This window comes from Dendrobates tinctorius, unplaced genomic scaffold (genome assembly GCF_039654945.1).
Source record: "Dendrobates tinctorius isolate UK_male_01 unplaced genomic scaffold, ASM3965494v1 ptg000011l, whole genome shotgun sequence".
In the NCBI taxonomy this organism is placed as follows: domain Eukaryota; kingdom Metazoa; phylum Chordata; class Amphibia; order Anura; family Dendrobatidae; genus Dendrobates; species Dendrobates tinctorius.
The window spans coordinates 99,332,762-99,341,935 of record NW_027361679.1 but is presented as its reverse complement, the minus strand read 5'-3'; positions in this window follow the sequence as shown (position 1 = coordinate 99,341,935).

The window sequence follows — 9,174 nt, the reverse complement described above, 5'->3', positions numbered from 1 at the left end:
ATATATTTCTCCCTAGTTTCCAGTATCCAATCACATTTGAGAGCATTTTCCAAGAGTGAATCATATTTGGGAGCATCCCATTTTGGAGGAGTGGAAAAACGGATCCGCAAGAAAACGGATCCAACGGATGTGAAAAACGGATGCCAACGGATGGTACTGATCTGTTTTGTTGAGGATCTGCACTAAAATCGGTATAGCGCATCCTTAAAAAAACGGATCCGTTCCATCAGCTTGCATCCGTTTTTATACATTTTTTGCGGATCCGCCATTTTCAAATTTTGGCGGATTTTGACTGATGGCAAAAAACTGAAGTGTGAAAGAGGCCTAAGCGGGGGACGGGTGCAGGATCCTGAGGTGTGTTCCCCAAGACTGATAGACGCGCAGCAGCACCCATGTTGGTCAGAGTACTCAGAGAGAGTTGGTTGGGAAAAGTTTCCGGCCGCAGAGTGCAGATCTGGACAGCTGTGTGAGAGACTGTGTGAGCGATTTATCGGTGGACGCGCAGAGCAATGCAAACAGAGCAGAGCTGTCCATGCAGAGCAGCAATTCAGGTGACGCAGCTGCTCAGAGAGAGACATGTGCGCTCCGTGACTGTGAGTACAGCGCAGGTGCCGCATAGAGATAGCCAAGTACTGGACAGACATTTGCGGCCTACCTTGCCAGTTGGCACTTGCTAATCCACGTTGGAGTCTGTCAGTGCTGCAACCCTGTTTGCATTGGCCGCACCAACTTATGGACTAGGGGCTCAGCGGAAGGTGCCGAAGACCGACCGCTGCCGCCAGAAGACGGACCATTGCTTGTAGGACCCCACTGGAAGAGCACCTTGCCAGCCGTTGTTGGTGCCACTGCTTTCAAAGCTTGAGTTGTGGACTGGGAAATCTCTGACAGGATAAATGATTTAAAGAACTGCCGTAATCTTGTTAATTGCTCATTAACTTTGCCTATTTCTTGCCATTGAACTGTTTAACCCTCATTTAACCATTTATCTCCCTGCAAGGAGTTAACCCCCTGTTAAATTAAAACTGTTAAATTTGTTAACCCTTGCTCTGCCTTCTGTCTGTCACTGCATCCCGCAACCTGCTTACAAGGTTCACAGAAAAAGACAGCAGGGCACATTTAATACATGTGTGTTGTGCACTACTTATGTTATGCTCCATGCATGTGTGGACCATTCTAAATCTTATTTATTCACTTGATAAATGTGAAACAGCATATCATATCTCACCTTGGTATTTAGTGGCGGTGAAATTACACGGTCTGCATAGCTCAAGAAATGGCTGGAGTGAGCCTCCCGACCCCCTGGAGGAGGCGTGGGCGGAGGCCATCATGACGGGGGGGTTGGAGGTTTTAGTGAGGGAAGGGTTAAAGGGGAGGGGGAGCTAGGGGGTATTTAAGATAGGGACTGGGGGGTTCCCGCCCTCTGTTCCTGTTTTCCCAGCTCCAGAACAGTCCCACCCTCCCTCCCTTTTTCTTTTGGGACAGCGGTGCGTGATTCTATTTTGGGTCATGGCGGTTTTGGGGGAGGGGGGAGTCCTTGAAGTTGGTGGAAATTGGTTTTGGAGACTCTGTGGGTAGGGTCTCCTTCGTTCAAAGGTATGCTGGTCGTGATCTGGTGAAAGGTGGATGCGGAGTTTTCCGTCGGAAGAGGGCGGATCTCCAAGGAGTTTGTGGACAATATCTATTGGTGTGCTGGTGCTCCCGAGCCTGTGGGGTAACGGCTGGGAGCAAATGGTCGGGGGTTGTTCACAATATTTTGGACTATTTCACCATGATCTTGTGGCTTCAAGGACTTCTCCTTCCAGGGTTAAATTCATTGTACTCATGTTATTTATGATACAGTGTTTATTGTTTGTTTGTTGTTATAATAAAAGGCTGCTGTGGCCATAAAAATTCCAAAAGAAATACCGGTGTCTGTGTATTAGTTGGCGCCGAGGTGGTGGTGGTGGTGGTTTTATGGTCACGGTGGGGTTTCGGGGGTAAGTCAAAATGCTTGTTATCCCCACGAGGTAAATACTTGACAATACCAACGTCATGCAGATTGAAAAAAAAAATTCTATTGCTAAACGTGATACAACTCACGATATCATATGTTATAATTTTGTGGCGGTGAAATGAAGCTGTCTGCAGACCTCACGCACATTTTAAAAAAAAAAAAAATTTCTGTTGCTAAACGTGACACTGTAAGGAGGTGGTGGGGACCCTCATGTACCTTCTCTCTCCTGAATGCTGTCTGCACGATTACATGCGGAACCTCATTGTTATAAATGTGTAATGCAATATTTATGTACTGTGATGTCATGTATTTGCCATGTATTGTGTATATGTTTAGGATTAGAGATAGAAGTTAACATAGCGGGATTAGAATAGAGGGGGCACAATAGAGATAGAGCAATAGGATAGATAAGAGTGTTAGTGTGGCGCCCCTGAGGCTTCAGTCGCCACAGAGGTACTGCATCTTCTCCTAAGGTGTGGTACCCCACCATCCAGGTAGGCTGGGAACTCCCTTTCACATTCCAACACCTGCACCCCACACACAGGATAGTTCAGCAGGGACCCATCCATGCTTTATGCTGGAAAGGTCATAGGGTGCCTTTTGTGGTCCCTGGCTTCGTAACATGAAAGGTGCTGGGGAGGCGGGTGGAGTTAGATATAAAAGAGAGGGAAGGTGTAGGATTTCAGGTCAGTCTGACAGAAGGTCAGTGGAGAAAGGAAGTCACTCAGACAGGAGTGAGGATCCCTGGAAGAGGGATGGATGAAGGAGTGCTGCAGATGCCTCAGTGACCTGAGCCAGCTGGCACGGGAAAGGAACAGAAGGAAAGAGACGTAGACTGGAGACTACAGATTCCATAAGAGAGAGATAGAACAGATCGGAACGAAGGAGAATAGAAGGACGGTGGGAAGCAGGTTAAGAAAGAGAGAGAACCCTTCCAGTCCAGAGCGCAAAGGCCGGAGCCCGGTCCCCGAGGTTGATTGGATCTTTATGTCCGGCAACAGACACCAGAGGAGTAGTGAGCCACTATCGCCTTACTCCCATCATAGACTTGGGACACAACAGCAACTGAATAGAGAGCCGGGACGCAGAGAGGAGTCCACGAAGCAGGCTACAGCTGTCTGTCATACAAGTAGAGACTAGGAACACCTAGAGAGAGGCATTCCAGGGTAACTAAGTAATGGAGTGCTTCGCACCTAAAGGCGCATTGGAGGAGTCATTCAGTAAGGTACATATTGGCGGAGTGTGGAGGGGAGAACCCTATCCAGCTTGGAGGTTGGCTGGGGCCCTGACCTGAAGAACACAGTGCGGAGGCAGGCATTGGTGTGAACTGCAAACAGTGAGTAAAGCTTTGGAACCGAATACTCTGGTGTCCTCCAGTTATTCCAGCACCGCTACATCTGGGTAACAACATCTATACCATTCTGCGCCTCTCCTCATCCATTGCACCTACACTGCCCTGAGACTACAGCTCCACCTGTGGGGAGCTACACCATCTTTGCTGCACCACACCATCAGTCCCAGTGGATCTGTATGCAGCGTTGGCTCAACACCTTACTTGCCAAACACCACGGGTGGTGTCACGAACTATCCAAATAAACTATTACACCATTAACATCACCGCCATTGATATTGGGCACCCAGGGCCACGGACCAGGTCACCGCTGCTGTGACACACATTCCCCCTGACACCGGCCCGGTACCGAGTACCCCGCTGCCCTGGGTGTGAGGGGCGACCCAATTTGTTAGATACAGGCAGCATAGGGGTTAAGCAGATGGGAGGAGTCACAGCAGAACAGCACAGAGCAGGGAGGTATAGGAAAGGCACTTCCTGATTAGAGGCAGACACCTGAGCACCTTGCCCAAGGGCAGGATGTGTGAGCAGAGTATTACAGGCAGTGGGGATAAAGCTGTTTTAGTAAGGGGCACTATATAGAACTTATACAGAACCGTTCCAAGTAAGGATCTGAAGCTAGCGGCTGGGATTAAGAGGTAGCTTAGTTGGCAAGCCCATTACCCTATAACTCGCAGCTGGACCAGGGAAACGGCAGGAAGATGGTGGGACTGGAGCACGAGTGGGACAGAGATTGTCCAGAAGAGCGACAGTGATTGTCCAAGGAAACAGGTGGGACATGGATTGCCCAGAGTTATAGTTAAGCTTGCTGGGAAAGGGAAGCTGATGCAGAAGATAGAGTTTGTCCAGATGACAGGGAAAGATAACTTACTTAAATTGTGCTGCCTGTGTGAAGAATGCAGATAAGATGTCTCTGTGCTTGACTTATACTGCCTATGTGATGAATACGCTGCTGTCTAGTAAGGTTTAGCTGCTGGAAAAAGACATCGTCTCTGAAGTGATTTGTGGAGCTCATGAATGAGGAGCCGACATGGGAGCAGCTGAGGGGAATCTAACAAAGCCTGTGAGTGTGCTGTGGTGCATGCTTCACATGCAGTACAAGTGACTTTATTTATCTTTTCATGTACAAGGTGCCGGGGTGCTTACTGACTGTTGCTTAGTGAACTCACCCATGACTACCACTCTGTGTCACCTTGTTACAATACAACTCGTCATATCCCACATTGTAATTTTGTGGTGGTGAAATGAAGCTGACTGCAGACCTCACGTATATTAAAAAAATATTTTTTTCTGTTCCTAAACGTGATACAGCTTGCCGTATCTCATGTAGTCATTTTGTGGAGGTGAAATCAAGCTGTCTGCAGACCTCATACACATTTAAAATAATATTTTTTTCTGTTGCTAAACGTAATACAGCCCACAATGTCCCACATTGTAATTTTGTGACGGTAAAATAAAGCTGTCTGCAGAGCTCACGCAGATAAGCAAACTGTTTTTCTGATGCTAAATGTGATACAGCCCGTCGTATCCCACGTTGTCATTTTGTGGCCGTGAAATGAAGCTGTCTGCAGACCTCACGCACATTAAAAAAATAAACATTTCTGTTGCTAAATGTGATACAACTCGTTGTATCCCATGTTGACATTTTATAGTGGTAAAATGAAGCTATCTGCAGAACTCATTAAAAAAAATATTTTTTTCTGTTTCTAAACGTGATACAGTCCGCCATATCTCACACTGTCATTTTGTGGCGGTGAAATAAACCTGTCTGCAGCGCTCATGCAGATGATAAAAAAATGTTTTTCTATTGCTAAACGTGATACAGCCTACCATATCCCATGTTGTAGTTTTGTGGCGGTTAAATGAAGCTGTCTGCAGATCTCACGCACACTAGAAAAATTATTTTTTGTTGATAAATGTGATACAGCCTGCCATATACCACATTGTAATTTAGTAGCAGTAAAATGAAGCTGTCTGCAGACCTCACGCAGATGAAAAACAAAAACAGTTTTTCTGTTGCTAAACGTGATACAGCCCGTCGTATCCCACATTGTCATTTTGTGGCAGTGAAATGAAGCTGTCTACAGACCTCATGCATGTAAAAAATATTTTTTTCTATTTCTAAATGTGATACAGCCCACGGTAATCCACTTTCTCATTTTGTGGCGGTAAAATGAAGCTGTCTGCAGACCTCATGCACATTTTAAAAATATTTTTTTCTGTTGCTAAATGTGTTACAGCCTGCCAAATTCCATGCTGTAATATTATGGCCGTGAAATAAACCTGTTTGCAGAGGTCATGTAGGTCAAGACAAAAAAGTTTTTCTGTTCCTAAACGTGATACAGCCCATCCTATCCTACATTGTCATTTTGTGGCAGTAAAATGAAGCTGTCTGCCAACCTCACGCACCTTAAAAAAAAAATTCTGTTGCTAAACATAATACAGCCCACCAAATCCCATGCTGTAATTTTGTGGCGGTGAAATAAACCTTACAAAGTCAAGAAATAGAAGGCGAGCACCATCACAATAGTCCACACATCCGAACCATCATACGTGTATAAAAGAGACGCAGCCGGCAATACACCTGTTTTACCCTTAGGTGCACATTCATGGAAAATAAGCTAATCCACATAGCAAAAAATATTAGAAAAGAAGGCACTCACCGGGTAGTGTAGTCAAGGCTTTATTATAAAAGCATATCAGCGGGAGAATGGGTGCAAAAAGGAGATAGCAACGACGATCGTTTCGCGCTGCAAAGGCGCTTCCACAGGTTAAATGGTGAGCTGCAACCGGCCAAGGAGGAAATACCCACAACCAGAAGTCAGGACCCCTCCCACCGGTGCCGCTCACTTGCTGAGCAATCAACAAAACAACAAAAAAATATATACATAGTTCACATAAGTGAAAGCAAAAATAATAATAATACATATAATAGTACCATAAATACAAAAGGAAAAAGAGAAAAAACCACAAGCCAAAAAGAAGCGAAAAAAAAGCGATTTTTCACAAAAAATTTTTTTTTCCATTTCACAAAAAAACAGACATATCAATCCTCTCATTGAGTCCCATACGCTCTAAAGCACGGGTTTGCATAATCCACCTGGCCTCTCGTTTCAATAAATTCCTATTCAGATCACCTCCCCGTGAGGGTAGAGTAACCCTTTCTATGCCAGCAAATGATAATGCCGTTCTTTTCTAATATTTTTTGCTAGTTGAAATAAACCTGTTTGCAGAGCTCAAGTACATGAAAATGAAAAAAAGTTTTTCTGTTGCTAAGTGTGATGCAGCCGGCCGTATCCCAAGTTGTAATTTTGTGGCGGTAAAATAAACCTGCCTGCAGAGCTCATGGAGATTAAAAAAAATGTTTTTCTGTTGCTAAACGTGATACAGCCTGCCATATCCCATGTTGTCATTTTGTGGCGGAGAAATGAATCTGTCTGCAGACCTGTTGATAAATGTGCAAATGAAAAAAAAAAAAGTTTTTCTGTTGGTAAACGTGATGCAGCCTACCATATCTCACATTGTCTTTTTGTGGCAGTGAAATGAAGCTGTCTGCAGACTTCACGCACATTAATAAAATGATTTTTCTGTTCCTAAAAGTGACACAGCTCTCCATATCCCACGTTGTAATTTTGTGGCTGTGAAATAAACCTGCCTGCAGAGCTCATGCTGTTGAAAAAAAAAGTTTTTCTGTTAGTAAATGTGAGACATCGCTCCGTATCCCACGCTGTAATTTTGTGGCGGTGAAATAAACCTGTATGTAGACTTGAGTTCATGCTGATGAAAAAGAAAAATGTTTTTCTGTTGCTAAGTGTGATACAACCGACCATATCCCACCTTATCTTTGAGTGGCTGTGAAATTGTTATGAGCTGTTGGGTTGCCCTTGCACATCCAGGGCAGCGGGGTACTCGGTACCGGGCCGGTGTCAAGGCGGGAATGTGTCACAGCAGCAGTGACCCGGTCCGTAGCCCTGGGCGCCCAATATAAATGGCGGTGATGTTAATGGTGTTAGAGTTTATATGAATAGTTTGTGACGCCACCCGTGGTGTTTGGCAAGTAAGGTGGTAAGCCAACGCTGCATGCAGATCTGCTGGGACTGATGGTGTGGTGCAGCAGAGATGGTATAGCTCCCCACAGGTGGAGCTGTAGTCCCAGGGCAGTGTAGGTGCAATGGATGAGGAGAGGCGCAGAATGGTATGGATGATGTTACCCAGATGTAGCGGTGCTGGAATAACTGGAGGACACCAGAGTACGCGGTTCCAAAGCTTTACTCACTGTTTGCAGTTCACACAACTGCCTGCCTCCGTACTGTGTTCTCCAGGTCAGGGCTCCAGCCAACCTCTAGGCAGGATAGGATTCTCCCTTCCACACTCCGCCAACATGTACTTTACTGAACGACTCCTCCAATGCGCCTTTAGGTGCGAAGCACTCCAGTACTTAGTTACCCTGAAATGCCTCTCTCTAGGTGTTCCTAGTCTTTACTTGTATGACAGACAGCTGTAGCCTGCTCGGGGACTCCTCACTGCGTCCCGGCTCTCTATTCAGTTGCTGTTGTGTCCCAAGTCTAAGATGGGAGTAAGGCGTTAGCGGCTCACTACTCCTCCGGTGTCTGTTGCCAGACATAAAGTTCCAATCAACCTCGGGGACTGGGCCCCGGCCTTTGCGCTCTCTGGACTGGAAGGGTTCTCTCTCTTTCTCAATCTGCTTCCCATCGTCCTTCTATTCTCCTTCGTTCCGATCTGTTCTATCTCTCTTATGGAATCTGTAGTCTGCAGTCTACGTCTATTTCTCCTTCTCTTCCTTCCCTGAGGAGCTCGTTCCACTAAGACCAGTCCTCAGCCTCTCCTGACTGACTGCCTTCCTCTGTCTTGAGCTCCTCTCAGGCTGACCTGCTGTCAGCCTGCTCTCTCTTTGGGACTCACCCCAGACTGACCTTCTGTCAGACTGACTTGAAATCCTACACCTTCCCACTCTTTTATATCTAACTCCACCCACCACCCCAGCACCTCTCGTGTTACGAAGCCAGGGACCACAAAAGGCACCCTATGACCTTTCCAGCATGAAGCATGGATGGGTCCCTGCTGAACTATCCTGTGTGTGGGGTGCAGGTGTTGGAATGCGGAAAGGAGCTCCCAGCCTACCTGGATGGTGGGGAACTACACCTTAGGAGAAGGTGCAGTACCTCTGTGGCGACTGAAGCCTCAGGGGCGCCACATACCCCCCGTTAAACACAGCACGTCCGCGGGCTGTAAGACAGCAAAAGGTACAATACAGGAACACACAAAAATTTTAAATACTGTTCAACAATACTTATCTAATCTTCCTAATGTAGGAGACACATTTCTTAAACGTTGAAAACAGGTTAACTTCCTATCTTAGTATCAAAAATTTACTTAAGTGCAAATTCTTAATTCAAAGTGCTAAACTCGACACATTTTCTATCAATTATTCTCTTTTCCTTTTTCTCTTCTACTGGATGCAAGACAATGACCATCTACTCTTGGCCTGTCACCTGTCACTTTCAATTCTGTATTCTTTATTCAATTCTCACATTCTAGCTCAAAACTTTTCTAATTCTCTGTATCAAATATTCTATAAAAGACATTTACTTTTCATAAGACATAACATTATCAAATACTTTATCATAAAACATTCAAAATTCTTGTAAGGTGCTGAGCACTGCTCCCAGCCGGGATTTCTTGCAGTGTCCCTTGAGGTAGACATCATTCTTCGAAAAGTGTCCATGCAGAAACATTATCTTCACAAAGAGTCTCTTCATATGTAAAACCAAGAGAGAGCACCCAAAGGAGTGCAAACTATTTACAAGAA